Genomic DNA, 22,654 nt, shown 5'->3' on the forward strand with positions numbered 1-22,654 from the left:
CCTTCCTGCTTTCACACCCTGCACCTGGGTCTTCTGTGTCTAGTGATGAAATGGTTCTCTCTGTTCAGAGAGCTGTCCTTTAAGCTAGCCTCTGACGCTTTCCAGTAAAATAGCATGATGATATCTTTCTCTGCCTATTTGGTTTAGGGGATGGTGATTCCAGCCTCCTTTTCCTGATTTTTTTTGTTAAAAAGACCATTCAAATCAAAGATCCTATTGTTGAAAATGACCCCATTCCCCCAGTGCTGAGTTTCAGACACTCTCTCCACTAGATGTCATGTTTTGGCTACCAAATCATAAGTTGGAACAAGTACCTCCTGAAATGATATACCATTACACCACTTGCTGCCACAGCTGCCCTTGGTACCAAATCTTCATAGTTTCATTGTTAGTAGGGTCAGAAGGGGCATAAGCAGATCATCAAGTCCGACCCCCTGCCATGGCAGGAAAGAGTACTGGGGTCAGACGACTCCAGCAAAGTGATTGTCAAGCCTTGTCTTAAAGACCTCCAAGGTAGGAGCCAGCACCACTTCGCTTGGAAGTTGGTTCCAGATCCTAGCTGCCCTGACAATGAAGTAGCACCTCCTGATATCTAGCCTGAATCTACCCTCTGCCAGCTTATGACCGTTATTCCTGGTCGCTCCTGGTAGTGCTCAGGGGAACAGGGACTTCCCCAGTGCTTGTTGGTCCCCTCTGACTAGTTTGTAACAGGCCACTAGATCCCCCCTCAGCCTTCTCTTGTGGAGGCTGAACAGGTTCAGGTCCTGTAGCCTCTCCTCGTAGGGCCTGCCCTGCTACCCCCTGACCATGTGAGTGGCCCTCCTCTGGACCCTCTCCATGCTGTCCACATCCCTCTTGAAGTGCAGCGCCCAGAACTGGACGCAGTACTCCAGCTGCGGCCTGACCAGTGCCGCATAGAGGGGGAGGATCACCTCCTTGGGCCTGCTTGAGATGCATCTGTGGATGCATGACAAGGTGCGGTTGGCCTTCCTGACTGCCTCCCCACACTGCCGGCCTATGTTCATTTTGGCATCAATGATAACTCCAAAATCCTTTTCTGCCTCTGCACTGATGAGACAGGAGTTCCCCAGCTTGTAGGTATGGTGCTGGTTCTTCCTCCCCAGGTGCAGCACCTTGCATTTGTCAGTGTTGAATCCCATCCTATTCTCATCTGCCTACCCCTGTAACCTGTCTAGGTCCGATTGTAGCCTATTCCTCCCTTCTAGCGTGCCCACATCCCCCCACATCTTAGTGTCATCAGCAAATTTGAACAGGGTGCTTTTTACCCCCTCATCCAAGTCCCTGATGAAGATGTTGAACAGTGCAGGCCCAAGGACCAAGACCTGCGGGACCCCACTGCCCACATCCCTCCAGGCTGAAAATGGCCCATCCACCACCACGCTCTGGGTGCGGCCCTCCAGCCAGTTGGTGACCCATTTCACTGTGTAGGTGTCGACACCACAGTCCTTCAGTTTCTTAATGAGAACGGGGTGAGAGACAGTGTCGAAGGCCTTCCGAAAGTTCAGAAAGACTATGTCCACTGCTACCCCTGCATCTAAGGATTTGGTGATGATACATGATACACCCCTGCAGTGCATCACTTACACTCTTTAGATATAAGGTTCCTGTTAAGTTTCCCCTGTGCTGTGTGCCATATGCGGGCTAGCAGACCGCTGCTCAGTGTCTTCAGTGCAGGGAAGTTCTGCACTAGAAGGTATCAGCCTCTTGGCCAGGAGGGCTCTCCTCTTCCCCATAGTGTCTGCTACCCCTCTGTTGTGGGAGGTAGGCTGGCAGACTCAGGATTAACACCTCTCCCCTCTCTTCCCCTCCCCCTCTCCTCACCCCACCTCCAAAGAATGGTTATTGCATTTATGTGTGTTTGAAACCTCCAAGAGCATGAGTCTCTCCCTTATTCATTTTCTCCTGCCTGTTGCTTCCCATTCTCCTCTCTCTTTTGACTTTGCTTTCATAGAGTCACACTGGAGATAATGAACAAGATGAGGAACTTTGGGTCTACATTTTAGTGTGCTGTATATTGTTTTGCTTCCCACACACTAGCCCCAATCACATTATGGTCCATTTTGCAGTGATTTAATTTACTGCAGTGAAATTAAGTTAACCAGGAATTGTTTTTCAAGGAAATATTTGTGTTTTCTTTCTGAGCCTCCCCCATCCCCACAATGCTTCTATGAAAAAGAGAAAGCAAATTAAGAAGCAAGGCGTCCACTCTGCCACCAAGCAGCAAGCACCCATCATGTAGGATTGTTACAGATGGCTAAGCTTGGAAACGCTGCATAGCAACAAGAATTATGCAAATTATTAAGGGAAATTAAATGAAATGAGGAAAGAGGAGACAGAACCAGGGAGAGGAAAAGAAGAAAGGGAGAGATGAATTGAAACCATACAGGACAAGAAGTCAGATAACATGGGAGCAAAATTTAACTAAACAAACCCACACATAGCTACAAACATCTGCCACAATGACCTTGCAAATAAAGACCGATATCAGGGTTGACAGTAGCTCCCTGAAGGGCTGGGCAAGACAGAACCCACATGGAACAGCAGGCTTTAACCACTGGCATGGCCACTGATCCCACCTCTGATTGAACTCAGTATGGCCAGTTTCTCCACACATGGGGCCTTCTAGAAATATATTAATAAAACGAAGCAACTATGAACCTAAATCCTACTCTCTCTTCTGCTGGAATGGCAAGCTGGGCTGTCAAAAAAGGATAAGGACTGGGTCTCTTTCAAGTTTTGTCAAATTAGCTATGGAAAAAACTCCCCTCCGGTCTAATGCCATCCTAAGCAGAAAAGGCTCACTTGCCAGACTGCCCAAAGCAATAACCAGGGAGAGATCAAGAACTAGAGCACTTCCATAACACAGGTTCTATGTTGCCCAAATACACGAAAAACAAACCATTTCTGAGTATACTTCATTTTCTCTGGCTGTTCAGTTCCTGGTCTTGGAATCCAGGCATTAAAACAAAGAGGTAGATGAGTGCTACATGTCTTAATGGTTTCCACAATATTGCTACTTTTCTAAGGGAAAATTGACTAAGGTCCTCCAATCACTTTACACAGAGGATACCAGAAGGGCAACAAATAGCAATAATTTTTATTGCTGCATTTCCAAACCCAAGTGACAGCCACCCTACTATATCTGTGTACAGATTTGATGTTGCAGGCTGAATAACTGGGTTGTACAAAAAGCTAAATGATAGGCAAGTCTGCTGAGAAGACCTATTTGTCAACACGCCTCTCTCCGCGGGAAAGTAACAGAAGTTCAAATCAGCCAACGTTATTCCTCTGTCTGCACTTTATCAAAACTACTGATGGGGGCTAAGGTACACAGGAATCTAAAGAGACTGGCGTATAATAGCAACAATAACAAAAACTCTTTGAAGACGAAACTGTGAGCTGAAGCCAACGCAGTATCTTTAGCACATCATCAAGTGTAAAAACTGTTATGACCCTCAGCACATGCTTAAATTTAAAATATCAGGTCTTCATTTGTTTCCCAGTTTGAAAAGTTTGTCTTCTTTATAGGAGTGAAGCTAATGGAAGGCACCTGGGAAAGATTTGCTAATCATTTCCAGGTGTGTGTGTTTTAGGGTTGGGGGCAAGGGAAGAATTAGTTATAATATGAAGCCTAGGCTCTTGGCCTGTTTGTTTTTTGTTGCAATTATCTGGTTTATTTTGACACAGCTGGGATCACTTTGAGCTACTACCAAAAAAATACTATATAACAATTATTGTATTGTTTTTTTGGAAGGCTTTCTTTTCTTAAATTCATACAGGGCCCGTTTCTTTGCAGTAGTACCTGCAGGATCTGATTTCCTATAGGGTCACTCAGTGCTGTCTCTAACCCCTGTAAGTTTTTGGGGGTTTCACGTGGCACAGAGGGAAGTGATGTAAGTTAACTCTAGATGGCAGAAGAAGATTGGATGCCATGATGAAATGGTGTAGTTGTAAGGCAGAGATTGCAGTGTTCTTGTCTGATGATACAATAACAAGATATGGCTCTGGATCAGCAGACTGATCCTAGTAGAGGTTGATATGGGAAGCAGTCATCCAAATACGAGTCCAAGGCTGAAATTCTGTCCACTGACATTGGGCTCTTGCATACATTACACCCAGATGATGTACACATGATGAAAATTTCCCTTCAAATGGCTTAATGGTGTCACACTTTACACATATGTGAGTTTTTGGTGATTTAAATGACCAAACTAATCTCCATCCCAACATAGTTTAGTTTGCAACAACACAACTTGGAATAGTGCAGCCATGAATCAAGGGGTGGGCAATTATTTTGAGCAGAGGGCCACTTACTGAATTTTGGCAAGCTGTTGAGGGCTGCATGGGTAGCACCGCCCCTTGACAGGTGCCCCACCCTCTGGTCACCATCTTGTGACTAGAAGCCCTGGCCCCTAACCCCTGACCTTTACCACCAGAAGTCCCTCCCCTTGCCCCCAGAAGTACTCCTTTAAGCAAGGGGGTTTGCCATCTTGGAACCAAAAAAGTACCAAATTACATTCTAAAAAGTGAACATCTAAAACATTAATTTGATTTCAGAAAATATTTGTAACATGGTTTACATGTGCTTGTGTAGTGTACATAGAGGTGATTGTATATAATAGCTTAAAATGAAGTCTTGCTCTTGTATGTCGTGGGGGGTGGGTATAGGGTTGTGGGGGACTGTGGGTGTGGGATGAGGGAGCATGTGGGTGTGTATGTGGATATGTGGAGCATGGGTGAGTAGGGGTTTTGTGGAGGGCTGTGTGTCGGGAAAGGGTGACGGGTGTGTGAGGAGGCAGGGGTCTGTGTGTATGGCAGGGCAAGGGGGAGGGTGGGTGCATGTGTATCGTGGAGTGTGCCTGTGGGATTCACCCTATGAACACACACACACAGAGTCCCTCCCTAAACACTCAGACAGTTCTACCTACACACACACACACAGTCCCTCCCTACACACATACCAGCATGGCCCCACACTCCCACAGTCCAGCAACACAGCTGGCAGCCATGTGGTACTGGAGCAGTGCCAGGGCAAGAAGGCAGGGAAATAGCTGGGGGTGGGGTTGGGCTGCTGCATCCTGCTGCTGGCTCCCCCTGGGTGCTACTGTTCCAGACTCCTATCATCTTTGAGAGGCAGCCAGGAGCAAATAAATATTTTCTAAATTTTTTAAGGGCCCTGTGGGCCAGATAGAATGGCCTGACAGGCTGGATCCAGCTTGCAGGCCATATTTTGCCAGCACCTGCATTAATCTTTCATGTGTACATGGCAAGTCACTGAATGATGTGTAGTGAGCCCCCTAGTCCACCATGTGTTGTTACATTGATGCAAATTTATCTTCTTCAGGGGAATACTGCGGGACTAAATCCTGGACGTATGGCCATATGGCATGGGACACGTCCTGCCTGGATACCTCCTCCGCTTCTCCCCCAATAAATGCAGCTTCCTTTGCTGCCGCATCAGCCTTTGCATTTCCAAGCTTATGCTTTTCCTCAGCAGCCTTCCCATGGGCCCGCACATGAATGACTGCTACCTCTTTAGGCTGGTGGAGTGCCTCTAGTAGCTTGATAATCTGGGGGCCATTAGCAATTTTATTCCCAGAAGCCGTAATGAAACCCCTTTCTTTCCACAATAGTCCATGCGCATGGACTGTAGAAAAAGCATAGCGAGAATCAGTGTATATATTAACCCGCTGGTCTGTCCCCAGCTGTAATGCTCGGGTGAGCGCAATGAGTTCCGCGGCTTGTGCCGACCATGAGCTCGGCAATGACTCCCTCCATACTACCTTATCCAAGGTTACCACTGCACATCCTGTTCGTCTTTTTCCATCGATGACAGAGCTGGAGCCGTCTACGAAGTATTCAACATCTGGGTCTTCAATTGGGTCCTCAGCAAGATCAGGCCGCACCTGTGTGGTTTGATTCAGGACCTCAAGGTAGTCATGTGTCGGTTTCCCTGGCTCCGGCAGCAAGGTTGCAGGGTTTAAGGCTGTAGTATGTTTGAAAGTAAGTCCTGGATTAGAGAGCAAAAATATTTCATACCGTGATTGTCTGGAGGGGTTAAGAAACTTTTCTCCCTCAGTCCCTAGAATCTGGGGAACTCCATGAGGGGTGTGTATTTCCATATCCGCACCCATGACTATCTTCTGGGCTTCTTCAACAACCACTGCTGTGGCTGCCACAGCCCGAAGACAGGCTGGCCACCCGAGTGCAACTGGATCTAGAACCTTTGAGTAATATCCCACGGGTCTCCAGGCTGGGCCTAATGGCTGTGTCAGCACCCCTGATGCGACCCCTCGATTCTCATGAACATACAGTTGATATGGCTTTTTACTATTTGGGATGGCCAGGGCAGGGGGCTAAATTAATGCTGCCTTAAGCAGATCAAAGGCATGCTGCATTTCTTTATTCCATTTCCATTTAGTGAGACTCTCCTTAGTCAGTGAGTCATACAGTGGTCTAGCCTTCCCACCATAGTCTGGTATCCATAGTCGACAGAACCCAGTTAGCCCTAGGAATGCCCACAGCTCCTTGGGTGACTTAGGTGAGGTTAGACCTTGGATTGCCTGTATGCGATCTGCACTCAGGGCTCTGACTCCTTTTGAGAGCTTATATCCCAAAAATGTGACTTCAGGCTGACATATTTGGGCTTTCTCCCTAGAAATATCCTTTTTCCCCCAGAGTGTTTAGCAGTGACCTGGTGGCTTCCTTGCAGAGCTGCAAGTTTGGGCTTGCAACTAGCAGGTCATCCACATACTGGAGGAGAGTCACTGCGGGGTGTGATCCCTTCCACTCCTCCAAGTCCTTCTGAAGGGCAAGTCCAAAAATATGGGGGGCTGCTATGAATCCTTGTGGAAGAACTGTCCACATGAGTTGGGCTTTATGGAAAGTATCTGGATCCTCCCATTCAAAAGCAAACAATTTTTGACTCTCTCGGTGAAGGGGAATGGAGAAGAAAGCATCTTTCAAATCTAGCACTGAAAATATTTCAGCTTCCCCCGGTACTTGTGTCAAAATCGTGTGAGGGTTTGGGACTACAGGATGGTCTGAAAGGACCTTCTTATTTACTGCTCGTAGGTCTTGGACCAGTCTGTATGAGACCCCATCTGCCTTCGGCACTCCAAGAATGGGGGTGTTATAGGGTGAGGACCCTTCCACTAGCCATCCGCACCTCTTGTATTTCTCTATTAACGGCTTGAGTCCAGCTCTAGCCGCTCGGCTGAGTGGGTACTGTTTTACCCGAACGGGCCCCTCCCCATCCTTGAGTATGGTCCTTACCGGGGAGACCAACTTAGCTCGCGCAGGGGTTCCATCAGCCCATACCGAAGGGTCTACTCCAGTCATGTAATCTTCCGAACTTACTGCAGGGCGACGGTCCTCCAGGAGAGCCATCTGATAGTTCGAGCTCTGCTTGACAGGTAGCTGGACCACCATCTGATCATCTCTGAAAAAGATCTCAGCTTGCAATTTTGTGAGTAAGTCTCACCCAAGGAGTGCAACCGGGCAACTTGGAGAATATACAAAGGAGTGCTCAAGCAAATGGTCCCCCACTTTGGTGAGGAGTGGTTTACAAACAGGGAGTCGGGATTGCGTTCCCTCAATCCCTTCCACAAGTACATGCTGTTCACTAGTTCCTGCACAGGGGTTTTTTTCTGGAATCATTGAAAATGTAGCCCCAGTATCCACCAAGGCTTCAAAGTTTTTGCCACCAACCCTAATGGTTACCATGGGATCTTTTCGGGCTCCAACCCGAAGGGTAGTGGTCTTAGATCCCTGTCCCCTTCATTCTGTGTCCTCACCCTTTTCTTCTGCCCGCATGAGGTGACCTCTTGGTTCCCCCTCTCTCTTCTCCTTCAGCTTTGGGCATTCCCTCTTCCAGTGTCCTTTCTCTTTGCAATAAGCACAAACGTCTGCTCCCACTCTTTCTCCTTTCCCCTTCTGTATCCCAGCCTTTCCAGGGTTACCTCCAGTTATAGCAGCTGCCAGCGCTGCCATCTGTCGCTGAGCCTTTTTATCCTCCTTGCGCTCCTGCACTTGCTCACGATTCCCATATACCTTATATGCAATTTCCACCAGCTCTGAAATCTGTTTCCCAGCACTTCTCTCAGTTTTCTGTAACTTCTTACAGATATCAGCAGCGGATTGACCAATAAACATAAGATTTACCATGCGTTGATTATCTGGGGCTTCTGGATCTAGGTCCAAAAACCTGCAAAACGCCTCATACAGCCTCCCGAGGAAAGCTGAGGGATCCTCCTCTCTTCCCTGTCTCACTTCATACAACTTAGACAGATTAGTAACCCGAGGCACTGCCTTCCCCATTGCTTCCACTATAATCCCCAGATACCGTGCACTCAGCTCTCTTCCTTCTGCAGTATGATTATCCCATCTCGGTTCCTCAACAGGGCAGGTATCACGCAGGGTACGACCAGCAGCTCCCTCTGCTTCTACTCTGGCTGCTGCAATACGCTCTGCTGTCCCCAACACTAATCTCCTTTCCTCCGGGGTCAGGAGGGTTTGGAGCATCATCTGGACATCAGCCCAAGTGGGTCGATGGGTTTGCCCAATAGATTGAAACAGGTCCCTCATCTTTTCAGGGTCTTCACGAAAAGAGGGGCTCTGATTCTTCCAGTTAAATAAATCTGAAGTACTAAATGGGGTGTAGACAAAAGTTGCATTGCCCCCCTCTCTGATAACCTCTTGCATCGGGCAGTTCAGCACCGGCTGTGACTCTACAGGCTTGCGCAAATAATAGCCCTTATTCCCTGATTCAGATGGGGCACTTGGCTGAGGCTCACGCTCTAAATCATTAGGTATGTTTTGATACGCCGGTGGTAGTCTCCCTGAGGGAGGGAGCAGTGGTGCAGAGGGACTGGATCCCGAGGAGTTGTCTGATTCATCCTCACTACCTGACAGGGCAACCGGAGAGCGGGTCCGATACTCAGTCAATTCAGAATCCCCCCCCTCATTAGACTCAGGGAGTACAGGCGGTCCTCCTTGAGTCTTTCCTTTAACAACCATCACATGAGACTTTACTAAGCATTTTTTAATCCAAGGTGGTTGATTTTGAACCACCCACAACCAACAATCAATATAAGGAAATTGATTCCAATACCCGTTCTGCATAACTATTTAATGGATAGTTATCACTTCTTTTATTACAAAGGATCCTTTCGGGGTCCAGTGGACCCCAAATGTTGGCCACTCAAGTTGACAAAACTTAATTAAATCACCCTTTTTCATCTTCACTCCATAATCTGCCGGCTTTGCAAATTTATTAAAATTCCATAACATGGATTTTAAGGGTGTATCCGGGTTTTCTACACGGGAGCGACCTGCACCCATTGCCCACAAAAGTGTGCCCAAGGCACACCAAATACCAAAAGATCCTTAACAACAGATGATTTACAATGAGAGCCAAGCCAAAAATCTCTCAGCAGTCATTCACATCCTTTGTTTTTAGATCCAGACACCAAATTGGGCAAGGGAATTCGTATACTCACTCAGATACCCCAGAGATCTCGACCAGAATGCCGGAGTGTGTCTGGTGACTCCAGAAACTAAAAATTTGCACGGGAGCCTTTAGCTTCCCGAATATCCCGACTCACGTCTCAGACCCCAGGGCGAGCCCAAAAAGTCGGCTCGGTGCGCACTCCCCGTGGTGCCGGAGGCGATTTGTCGCTGGATTTCGGGGTAGTCCAAAAGATGCCCCACGTTGGGCACCAGAATTCTGATGCAAAAAGCGGTTCGTTTCTTCTGGAGGCTCGTAAATAATTCTCAGGCACACACTATTACCAGCACAAAAGGTGTATTTGCAAATAGGATCAGAGCAGAGACAGAAAATCTCAAATTGCTCCGCCCCCTGAGGAAATCTGCAGCAGGTACTATATGCTCTCCCTCCTGGGCACGTGTGCAGAAACAGGAACTCTTACAGCTCATTTCCGGTTCATACAAACACATATGTGATCACGTCACTTCATTCGTCGCATGTATATTATAATTAACTACTTAAGTATGCGGGGCGGATAGGCATATATGCACCAGCTAATTATGCACGCTCAGAAAGCTCTCTAGGTCACCAAGAGTTGAAATCCCTCCCCCTTTCAAGGACACAGTCAGTTGAATTCCAGCTTCTGTAATCTGCATGTGAATAGTCAGGGGGAGAGAAGAAAAGGGTGTGATTCTTAGCACAAGAGGTCCTTGGTAGTGTTTCTGCTTATCAGGTACGAGATGTAAACTGTGCAATTCTAACAACACTCTATTCATTATGCAGTTCTAACAATATTTCTAACAACATTTTGCAGGTATTTGTGTGTAATGTATGTTTTAGGACACCAGGTGTATCTGCAGAGCCTGACATGAATCAATCTTCTGCTGACCTCTTATTATTATTTTATTAAATAAAGAATTCAAAGACACCAGTCCATCATTGTTATCTCTCATTTCACTTGGTGTGGTGGGTGTCCAAAAGGCCCCAGGGTGTGCTGGGGGGTTGCAGAACAGGGTAATCCCAGGCTCATCTGGTGATCGATCAGTGTGGGTTGTATGTGCTCCCTTCTCCATTATCAAGGATAATGTGGTGCATGGTGTACCCTGACCCCCTCAGTGCTATTATAGAAATACCGTACAGTGAAGCATGCTACTGAATGATGGACATCTAACTTGGGGTTAATGTTGTGAGTGGTGTCATGGAACTACTCACTGAAATAAAAATGACCTGTGCAAGTGAAAAGTTTATTCTGTTCCCCTAGTTTGGGGTTCAGGGTTACTGCACAGAATTAATAACCGATTGCCCACTTTAAAAGTGCATGCTTTATTTACCATTAAAAGCAGTAAGCGGGCACCTGGTCTCAGGAAGGTGGACACTAGCCTGCAGGCATCATAACATTTTTTTTTTTTGGTGTGTAGCCCCACCCCCACGGAAGCCAATGTGCAGTTCTAGGAGGGTGGACACTTTTCCTGGTTCACCCTGGTGGTTTCTTATGGGAACAGCTCTGATAAACCCCTTTGTCCCTGCACCTCTAAAACAACCCTTTTTGCCTGGCAAAGGTGTAAATGTCCCCCTAGTGCCATTAATTTGCTTGTTGGTTTTACATAAACCCGACCAGCTTCTGTGCCAATCGTGAGCCTTAAGCCCACCCGTTTTATGAATACTGGGTGAGTTCTGCCAACATTCATTTCCTTACTGGCTATGTCTCAACTGTTTGGCATTTCAGATCATGTCCTGCTGGGAGCAATGTCTTAACATGTGGGTTACTGGGCCACCTACTACAGTGCCATGGCATACACAGGACTAAAAGGACCTAGGCAGGGCTAAAACAAATCCAGAACAAGCATACCTATGGGATACCAAAAGTTGCCACTGGTGCAGACAGGTGGCGCCAAAACTAGCAACAGTTGCAGGCCCTAACTCTTGCATGCCCAACAAAAATCCCCAGACTTTGCCCATCAACAACTGTAAGGAACCATACAATGCATACTGCAAAAGAGGGACACCCCTGCTCTGCTGGGGCTTGGAGTACAATGAAGGAAGAAAAACATTTTGGAGAGAGAGAAGGCTTTGAAGGGGGCATTTTAGAACTTTCCGTGTATTTATTGCTCATTAAGAATGACGGGGGGGGGGGGGGGGAGACAGAGCCCCGGGCCCCCCCAGTCCCATCCAGGCCCACTCCCTCTTCCCTCCTATGGCTTGGGGTTCAGGTCTGCTGCCCCCCCTTATAAAAACCTAAATCTGTCTCCTTCTGTCCCCCTGCCACGCTTCCTGAATGCAACAGCAACAGATTGGATGGAAAGGGGGGCAAGTCCAGCACCCACCCTGCTCCCTGCAGGTAATGCAAGGGAGGGAGTGGACCCGGGCCCAACGTTGTGGGGAGAGTGGGCCAGAGCAGGGGAAAAGCCGGCCTGTCGCAGCAGGGGTGGGGAACAGCAGCCCAGCCTGATGTGGCAGTGGCAGCAGCTGCAGCTGGGGGAGAGAAGGAGCAGGCCTCCTTCCCCACAGGCCCAGGCCCACTCCTCCCCTGTGTTGGTCCCAAGCCCACTCCTCCTGTACGTAAGCAGGCACAACATGGTGGGGTGGAGAGAAGCGGGCATGCGGAGGAGTGGGCATGCCGTAGCATCGGAGATGTCAGTGGGGCTGAACCGGGGGAAAAGCCACCCTGCCATGGCCCAGGGGGTGGGGGAACAGTGGGCCTGGCCTGGCCCAGCCCAACACAGCAGCTGTGGGGGGAGGGGAGAAGTGAGCCTCACCCCCCTGTTGGGTCTGGGCCCACTCCTCCCCAACCCCCCTCCCCCACGTCAGCCTGGAGCCAGCTCCTCCCATCCTCCTGTTGCCACTGGGTTGGCCCAGGTCTACTGCTCCCCCCCCGCCCACTCAATGCGGTGGCCCAGCTTCTCCCCAACGTGGGGCCTGGTCCTCCCTTGCATTGGGCCTGGGCGCACTCCTCCCTTCCCCGCCTCCTGGCCTCCTCCCAGTTCTGTCCCCTCTGTTGCCCCCGCCACCAGGGAGTAGGGCTGGAGGGGTGAGACTAGCTGTGCAGGCCTTGCCCCCCTCCCCCCACTCCGTTCCCTGTGTCTCCACCATCATGGCAGTGGGCTGCCTTCTGTCAGAATGCTTCTTCATGCTTTGATTGGCTATTTCCTTCAGCCAATCAGAGTGTGAATAAAGCATTACAGACAGACAAGAGACAGACTTAGGCTTTTGCAATATTAGAATTGTAGTTGTAGGGTAGGGAGTGGGCATTCAACAGTGTTTCCATGTTCTCTGTTTGGTTGCATTTTTTTACATTTGAATTAAAGTTTTATTTTTGTAAGTTTCTGTTTTTTTCACTCAAGGTACACTTAGCAGTGCTTTGGCAATCTGTGGGACATCAGTCTTGTGGCCGATGGCTGCTGTTGGTGGTGGGGGGCTCCCTTGTGCGGGCACTGGTGTGGTTTTAGTGTGGGGGATGCTTTTGAATGGGAGGGGTGACTGACTGCTCTTGGAGTTCAGTCTTCATCCATACAGTTTTCACTCAGCACCTGCCTTTTCTCAGCTGAGCGCTTCTGCTGGGAGTGGTGTCTTGACACGTGAGTCACTGGGATGCCTGCTACTGTGTCATGGCACACACAGGGCTAAAGGACCTAGCCAAGTTAAAACACAGCCAGAACAAACATGCACATAAGATACAAAAAGATGCCTACGGGTGCAGACAGAGCCTGGCACCTCCCTGGCTTGACCCTGTCTGATGCCAAAATGTCCCATGTGAACCCTGCTCAATGCTGCCAAAAGCTGCAGCAGTAGCAGAGCATGTCTGCTGTCCAAACTTTACCCAGACACAACAGGATGGGAGGGGGTGAACTTCCCTTGGCCAGGTTACCTCAAGACCTATAAATTGAGCACACAGCTTCCTAGGGTAGCCCTTATTGATTCAAGATGTCTGACACTGGGAGGGAAATGGAGCAGACCAGGACACGTAGGTCTAGGTCCAATTTGACCTTTGCTGAAACGAAGAGCCTGGTGCAGGTGTTGGGGAACTCCGAGATTGTGCACCAGTTCATCTGCAGCCTGTGTGCCAACTGGCACATCTACCTTTATGTTGCAGGGAGAATGGTTGAGTAGGCGCACAATGGGATGGCATTACAGTGCTGGGTCAAGGCAACAATGCTGTGGGCTGCTTTCTGCAGGGATGTCACCAGAGCACAGTGGCAGGGCACCTCACTGCATGAGGTGGCCTGTTACTGATACCTCCAGCCACTAATGGAGGTACTAGATCACCATGAATGCACAGGGACAGAGACCCTGAAGAGGCAGGTGAGGGAACTCCAGGCAGCGGTTAACAGGCTGCAGGGGATCAGGGCCACTGAGGATGAGATTGATGGGTACTTTCATTCTCTGCAGGACTGCACGCTTAGTGGGGAGACAACTCAGGAGGGACCCAAGGCATATGTAGAGAAGACGATCACCTCCAGAGCCAGACATTGTGCTGCTGAGGCAACTTCCCCAGTACAGCTAGGGAAATGGTATGAGGCTCTGGCATCACTGGAGGAGAGTGCAGCAGATGAAGCCACATCCACAACCACCACTATGCAGACTGAGGGACAACTGGACAGCTGGAGGAAGAAACGCCGAGTCATCATGGTGGGTGACTCCCCCCAGTGAGGAAGGGAGGGAGTTACCTGTCACACAGATCTCATGGTACAGAGGTATGCCACCTGTCCAGAGCCTGGATTTGGGATGTCACTGCCACGATTCTGACCACATCCAGCCCTCCAACTACAATCCCATGGTCCTCATCCATGTGGGTTAAAATGATGTGGCCAGGAGTAGTCTGGGCTGAATCATGAGTGACTACAAGGCTCTGAGGGCCAGGCTTAGGAGATCGGGGCACAGGTGGTCTTCTTATTGATCCTCATTGTCAGTGGTTGTGGCCAGCATCACGACAGCTGCTGACTCAGAGAAGTCAGCTTGCAACTCCAGAGTTGGTGCCATTGTGTGGGTTTTGGCTTCCTCAACCATGATCCACATTTCCATGGAAGGGCTATGCTGGGCAGTAACAGTCTTCATCTCTCTTTGTCACAGGGCACTTCAGTGCCCTGCTCCTAGAAAAGGTACAGGTGCTGGTTGCCGGGGCAACCGCAGTTTGGTCAGCTGACCGGAAGGGGGCAGGGCCTGGCCTAGATAAACAGCCCAGGCTGAGGCAGCTCCCTGCTAACATCCAAGGGAGAAGGAGCTCTGCTTGAGTAGGCAGCCTAGAGAAGCTTGATGGCCTGAGCAGCCTTGGCTCAAGGATACTGGGAGGAGAAAGCCCTGGTAGGGATTTGACTGATGATTAGCCAGGTGGCTTAGAGGTTTATGTTTAGCCAGGAGGCTTAGTTTGAGTTGTAGCCTGTAAGGGGATGGGGGTGCGTCACTTACCGTGAGACCCCGATCCCCGGATGTCCCCTGGAGAGGAGGCGGTACGTGTTGGACCGTCCCGCTTCGCCGCTCTCGCCTGCCACGACTTGATGGAAATATGGGGTTCACCCGTGCCAGGAAGCTGGCGGTCCACGTGAGGTACCATACCTCCAAGGTCCAGGGGTCCTGAGGGCTCCTCCTCCCCTACACCCTTGCCCGGTCCTCCGGGAGGGGAGCCTCCACTAGGGCTCCCTTGTCTTCGTACTAGTCCCGCAGTGGGGGGGGGGTGTACCCACACACTGCTGGACCCCCACCAGGAGTCCTACCAGCACCTAGTCTCCCTGGTGCTGATCGCTCCACTAGTCCTGAGAGGTCTTTGCCTCTTGTGGTTCACTCTCTAGGCCCGGGAGGGGGGGTGCTACAAGCTCTGCCTCCCTGCCCGCGGGTCTTCCCCCGCGGCCAAGCGGCCCGCAGCCGCCGGAGGAGGGTCCCTCCGACTGAGCCTCCCTTCCCGGATTCCTCCGGTGCAATGGCCACCGGTCCCTCTGGTACCTTCGTTGCGTCTGGGTCCACTGCTGCCCCTGGGTCCGCCGCTTCCCGCCTTGCTGGCCGCTGCGGCATCGCTCCTGGCTCCGCGGCGGCCGGCCTCGCTGCCGCCGGTCCCCGCCGCCTGGTTCCCGGCTCTCCGGCTCCTGGCCCCGCCGCCTCCGGACCTCCGCCTCTCAGCTTCGCTGCCGCCAGGTCCCCGGCTCCTGTCCTCGTCGCTGCCGGCTCCCGCCACGTGGCAGCCGGCCCGGCCGTACCTGGCTCCACAGCTCTTAGCCTCGCAGCTCCCGGCTCCGCAGCTCCAGGGGCAGGCTCCCGCTGGAGCCTCCGTCTCCCTCTGCTCGGGGTAGGTGGTTCCTTTTTATCTTCCCGGGCCGGTCCCGCGCCGGCGCGGTTCAAGTTCCAGGAAACCTTAAGTTCCCGGCCAGGCTTCCAGGTCCGGCCCTGGAAGCGGGGCGGAACTCCGGGGTTCCCCGCTCGGGCCGGGCCCCTTAGGGTCCTGGCCCCCTCACACACCCCACCCCTCGAGACGCCGCTAGGCGTTCCCTTTGCTGGGCGATATTCGCCCCCCGAGGGCTTCGCCGTCCACGCGGGGCGGTCCCGAGGGCTCACGGGTTTCCTCTATCTCTCCCTACCGAGACAAAAAGTCTGCTACGGTGTTGCTGCGACCCGGTTTATACCCGATTTTAAACTGATAGGGCTGGAGTGCCAGGGCCCACCTCATTATCTGGGCATTTTCGGTTTTAGCCGAGTTGAGCCACCGTAGAGGGGCGTGATCAGTTATTAAACGAAATTCTCGGCCCAATAAATAGTACCGAAAATAGTCTATACCCCAACGGATAGCAAGACACTCCCTCTCAATTGTAGAGTACCTCTGTTCGTGTTCATTCAATTGGCGACTGGCAAATGCTACGGGGCGTTCAACTCCCTCCACCTCCTGCGAGAGGACTGCTCCCAGGGCGTACACCGAGGCATCCGTCTGTAGGATAAAGGGGGCGTTAAAGTTAGGGGTATGTAGTACCGCTCCTCGGCACAAGGCCTGCCGGATCTCGCTGAACGCCTTGCGCCTCTCTGGGGTCCAGTTGACTCGTGGTGGTTCTCTCCCCTTGGTGGTGTCTACCAAGGGATTCGCCAGTTCCGCAAACCGGGGAATGAACCGCCGGTAATAGCTAGCGAGTCCCAGAAAGGCCCGCATCTGCCGCTTGGTTACTGGCACCTCGTAGTCCCGAAGGGCTGCCACCTTATGTCGTAAAGGCCTTACTAGTCCCTTGCCTACTTGGAAGCCGAGGTATTTAGTCTCTGATCTTCCCAGGGCACATTTCTTTGGGTTGGCCGTCAGGCCCTTACCTTGTAACTCCTGCAAGACCTTTCTCAGGGCCCGGAGGTGTTGTTCCCATGTCTTGGTAAAGATCACGATGCCATCGAGGTAGGCGGCAGCATATTCCTGGTGGGGCGCCAGTATCCAATCGATTAACCTTTGGAAGGTCGCGGCGGCCCCGTTCAACCCGAACGGCATCCTTTTGAATTCATAGAGGCCCCATGGGGTCCCAAAGGCGGTCTTAGGCTGATCCTCCCTTCGCAGGGGAATCTGCCAATACCCCTTTGCTAAATCCAGGGTGGAGATGTAATTGGCCTGCCCGATACGCTCCACCAATTCATTTATCTGAGGCATGGGGAAGGCGTCAAACTGGGTGATGGCGTTCACTTTCCGGAAATCAACGCACAGCCTCAAGCTGCCGTCCGGCTTCGTCACAGCCACTAACGGGCTCCGCCAGGGACTGCGGGAAGGCGTGATGATGCCTTGGGCCAGCATGCCGTTAAGCTCCTCTCTAATCGGTTGGCGCCAGAAAAAGGGAATGCGTCGCCACTTTTCCCTGGCAATCTGGCCTGGTGGCGTCAGGATCTTATGTTCCACGCCTCTAGCCTTCCCCGGGGTCTCTGAAAACACATCCCCAAACTCTACTACTAACTGCTGTAACTCTTTCTGTTGGTATGGGGACAGGGACGTCCCTTCCCCAAGTGGTCCCTCTTCCTGAGTCTTCGATACAGTCTCCCCCTCTTGGCACTCTCCCTCCACCGGTTCCCGATCCATCTCTAGGAGGAGCCCGTGCGGCTCCTGCCACTCCTTCAATAGGTTAATGTGAAGGACCTGGGACGCCCTCGGATGGCCCTCTCTTTGAACTTCGTAATTGACCGGACCGATTCGTCTTAGGACCTGTGCCAGCCCTTGCCAACGCGCCTCGAACTTACTATGGGAGCTCAGCAGCATCACCAACACCTTCTGTCCGGGCCGTAATTCCCTCGCCTGGGCTCCCTGGTCATATCGGTCCTTTTGCTGTTTCTGGGCGTGCCTGAGGTTGTCCTGGGCCGCTCTCTGGGCCTTGTGGAGTCTGTCCTGTAGTTCCCGGGCGTATTCGGCCACCTGGCGGCCCCCTCATGCGCCGCTTTCCCAGCTCTCCCTCACGATGTCCAATAAACTTCGGGGTCGGTGCCCGAAGACCAAGCTGAAGGGGGAGTAGCCCGTGGAGGCCTGCGGGGCATCCCACACTTCACACAGCAAGGGTGGTACCAACAAATCCCACCTGGCTGGATCTTCCTGTGTGCATCGCCGGAGCATCCCCTTCAGTGTTGCATTGAAACGCTCGACGAGCCCATTCGTTTGGGGATGATAAATCGACGTTTTTAGGTGGGTGACGTGGAGCACCTTGCACAAGGCCGTCATTACAGCCGACATAAAGTTCTTTCCCTGGTCAGTCACGATTTCTTGCGGGATCCCGAACCGGGCAACCCACTTCATAAGCTCCTCGGCCACCTTGGAGCCCGTCACCGTCCGTAAGGGAATCGCCTCCGGAAACCAGGTGGCGTAATCAATAAGCACCAGTAAGAACCGGTGGCCGGCGGTGCTGCGTGGTAAAGGCCCCACCACATCAAGCGCCACCCTGGTGAATGGCTCCCGTATGACGGGCATCACCTGAAGGGGGGCGCGCGGGGGTTTGTGGGGGTTCACTAACTGGCAGTGACGACATTCTTTACAAAACCTCTCCACGTCCTCATAAGTGAGGCCAGAAGCACCAGCGTATCAGCCGGGCCTCTGTCTTCCTTTTCCCCAAATGGCCTCCCATTGGATTCCCATGGGCTAATTGTAATAAGGGTGTGCGATAGCGGCAGGGAATTAAAAGCTGCCTTCCCTCCCGCCCCGTCTGGGGGTCGGGTTTAATCCGGTATAGCAGACCCTGTCTTAACTTAACCCGGGGGCCCTGTCCCCGATCCGCCGTGGGGCTTACCGGTTGCCGCTCCTGTTGGAGTGCCTCTTCACGGAAGGGTCGCAGCTCTGCGTCCTCTTCCTGTGCCTCCCGGAACTGGTAACTGTTCGCCAGGCCGTCCAGCTCGCCCGGCCAGGGCGGTTCGGGTTCTTCCCCGGCTAAGCCCTGTGGGGATTCTTTCCGAGGCTGGAGGGTGGCCAGCACCTCGTATATCTCTGGCCAGCCCTCCCCACGATCATGGGGTGCAAAATATCTTCCTTCAACCCCACGGGCAGGCGTCTCGAAACTCCCTGCAGCCGGACCTCTAGGATTCACCGCTCGAAGTGCGTCCTTTGATTGTGCAGGCAGACTAAGTGGATCCCTGCGCAACGCGGGGCGCGCCTCCATTCTACCAGCGATGGTCTGACTAGGGTCTGTGCGCATCCGGTGTCAATTACGGCCATGAGTGGTCGCTGTCCCACCCAGGCCTTTACTTGCGGCAGAGGCCTGGGGAAGGCGTCTTCCCTGCCGCCGACCCCACAGTCCATAGGTTCCTCCCGGATGGGTTCCCCTGCTCTGCTGCTACCTCTGGGGGGCGGTGTCCCCTTACCGGGGGGGTATTCGGCCTCGGTCGGGCAGGACCGGGCAAGGTGCCCCCTGCCGCCACACCGGAAGCAGCTAACACCCGAGTTCCCTCGGGTCTTCTCAGCCTTACTTCCCCTGCCCTTTCGGGGGGAGCCTTCCACCCTCGGTTTCCCCCGACCCAGGCGCCGCCCCACCTGGGCTGCTGTATATTGCTGCGCCAGCTGGAGAACCTGTAGGGAAGTTGTGGGGCCGTGACACCTTACCCACTGTTGGGTGTCGTCGTCCAGGTCCGTCAGGAACTGTTCTAGCAGAACCTGATCGCATATTTCTTCTTTTGTGGTCTCCATCGGTCTCAGCCACTTCGTCATTTCATCTCTAAGGCTGTGCCACAACATCTTGGGGCTTTTTTCTCTCCCTTGGTCTTGTTTCCTCGGAATGTCTGTTGGTGCCTTTCCGGGGTGATGTCTAGGCGTTGTAGAATCTCGGCCTTCACCCGCTCGTAGTCACCGGCCTCGGCGCGGGTCAGGGCTCGGTATGCTGCCTGGGCAGGGCCGGTTAACAGGACTCCCAGCCTGCTGGCCCATTTCATTCGGTCTATGCCCGCGGCGAGGGCCGCTCTCTCAAAGATTTCTATGAAGGCCTCCACATCGTCCTCCCGATTCATGCGGGGCATGTTCATTTCCCCGCTATACGGGCCAGCCCTTGCCTGCTGCTGTTGGAGCAGATGCTCCTGCACACTCGCTTGCCTTAAGGCAGTCTGTTGGTGCTGCTGTAGCAGCTGGGCCATCAGATGCAGCGTCTGCTGCGTCACATCCGAGCTTGTACGGAGCTCCATGGTGCTGTGGTGCTCTCCGAGCTAGGCCGGGTTCGCTTCCCGGCCAATGTACCAGTTGTAAGGGGATGGGGGTGCGTCACTTACCGTGAGACCCCGATCTCCGGATGTCCCCTGGAGAGGAGGCGGTACGTGTTGGACCGTCCCGCTTCGCCGCTCTCGCCTGCCACGACTTGATGGAAATATGGGGTTCACCCGTGCCAGGAAGCTGGCGGTCCACGTGAGGTACCGTACCTCCAAGGTCCAGGGGTCCTGAGGGCTCCTCCTCCCCTACACCCTCGCCCGGTCCTCTGGGAGGGGAGCCTCCGCTAGGGCTCCCTTGTCTTCGTACTAGTCCCGCAGTGGGGGGGGTGTACCCACACACTGCTGGACCCCCACCAGGAGTCCTACCAGCACCTAGTCTCCCTGGTGCTGATCGCTCCACTAGTCCTGAGAGGTCTTTGCCTCTTGTGGTTCACTCTCTAGGCCCGGGAGGGGGGGTGCTACAAGCTCTGCCTCCCTGCCCGCGGGTCTTCCCCCGCGGCCAAGCGGCCCGCAGCCACTGGAGGAGGGTCCCTCCGACTGAGCCTCCCTTCCCGGATTCCTCCGGTGCAATGGCCACCGGTCCTTCTGGTACCTTCGTTGCGTCTGGGTCCACTGCTGCCCCTGGGTCCGCCGCTTCCCGCCTTGCTGGCCGCTGCGGCGTCGCTCCTGGCTCCGCGGCAGCCGGCCTCGCTGCCGCCGGTCCCTGCCGCCCGGTTCCTGGCTCTCCGGCTCCTGGCCCCGCCGCCTCCGGACCTCCGGCTCTCAGCTTCGCCGCCGCCGGGTCCCCGGCTCCCGTCCTCGTCGCTGCCGGCTCCCGCCACGCGGCAGCCGGCCCGGCCGTACCTGGCTCCGCCTCTCCCGGCCTCGCAGCTCCCGGCTCCGCAGCACCCGGCTCCGCCTCTCCCGGCCTCGCAGCTCCCGGCTCCGCAGCACCCGGCTCCGCCTCTCCCGGCCTCGCAGCTCCCGGCTCCGCCTCTCCCGGCCTCGCAGCTCCCGGCTCCGCCTCTCCCGGCCTCGCAGCTCCCGGCTCCGCAGCACCTGGCTCCGCCTCTCCCGGCCTCGCAGCTCCCGGCTCCGCAGCTCCCGGCCTCGCAGCTCCCGGCTCCGCCTCTCCCGGCCTCGCAGCTCCCGGCTCCGCCTCTCCCGGCCTCGCAGCTCCCGGCTCCGCCTCTCCCGGCCTCGCAGCTCCCGGCTCCGCCTCTCCCGGCTCCGCCTCTCCCGGCTCCGCCTCTCCCGGCTCCGCCTCTCCCGGCCTCGCAGCTCCCGGCTCCGCCTCTCCCGGCCCCGCCTCTCCCGGCCTCGCAGCTCCCGGCTCCGCCTCTCCCGGCCCCGCCTCTCCCGGCCTCGCAGCTCCCGGCTCCGCCTCTCCCGGCCTCGCAGCTCCCGGCTCCGCCTCTCCCGGCCTCGCAGCTCCCGGCTCCGCCTCTCCCGGCCTCGCAGCTCCCGGCTCCGCCTCTCCCGGCCTCGCAGCTCCCGGCTCCGCCTCTCCCGGCCTCGCAGCTCCCGGCTCAGCAGCTCCAGGGGCAGGCTCCCGCTGGAGCCTCCGTCTCCCTCTGCTCGGGGTAGGTGGTTCCTTTTTATCTTCCCGGGCCGGTCCCGTGCCGGCGCGGTTCAAGTTCCGGGAAACCTTAAGTTCCCGGCCAGGCTTCCGGGTCCGGCCCCAGAAGCGGGGCGGAACTCCGGGGTTCCCCGCTCGGGCCGGGCCCCTTAGGGTCCTGGCCCCCTCACATAGCCGATTGGCTTATGTTATTACATGTTGTTGTTTGTTGTTACACCGGAGGACCGGGTGAGGCTAACAGGGGTTGGAGGAGGCCTTATAGAGGCTCCACAGTGGTGTGGGGACCCTGGTGCCAGAGAGGGTACAGCATTTAGGGGTGCACTGACCCCAGCCCTGAGAAGGGGCACAGTGCATTGGGGGCCAGGTAAGGTCAAGGCCGCCTGAGCCCCCCAAGAGTTGTAGACTGGAGGAGGGGATTTGGGGGCCAGGCATGGCTACAGCCACCTGAGCCCCAAGCGTGGAGAAAGGCCCTAGTGTGGGCGAAGCCCAGGGAGGGCGCACAGGCGAGCAGCCCCAGGGAGGGCGCACAGGAGAGCAGCCACCTGAGCCCCGATTGTGAGGCAGGACCCCAGTGTGGGCGGGATCATAAGAGAGAACCCCGGTGTGGGCACAGCCGTGAGAGAGGCCAGAGAGCGTCCGCGGGGAGTGCGGGCAATAGCAAGGAAGGAAAGGCCAGGGAGTGTCCATGAGGGCACAGGCCAGTGAGAAAGAGGCCAGAGAGCCGGTGAGAGCCTGGGCCAGGGGAAGACAAGCCCAGGGAACCTGTGAGGAGCCAGGATGTCCACAAGGGCACAGGCAGGATTTTGACTAGACAATGTCCAGTACATCTGCGAGGCTCAGGGCATGGTATCGGGTGGTAGGAGCCACGCATAGCCCCTAAGGCTTTAGTGTATGGAGTCACCTTAGGCGGGGCACAGACTTGAATACGTCAGGGGTACCGTGTCAAGGAGGACAAGAGGAAGCCTCCCTTAATATTC

The sequence above is a fragment of the Crocodylus siamensis genome, chromosome 11 (genome assembly GCF_052110815.1).
Source record: "Crocodylus siamensis isolate JL-2025a chromosome 11, ASM5211081v1, whole genome shotgun sequence".
NCBI classification, from domain to species: domain Eukaryota; kingdom Metazoa; phylum Chordata; order Crocodylia; family Crocodylidae; genus Crocodylus; species Crocodylus siamensis.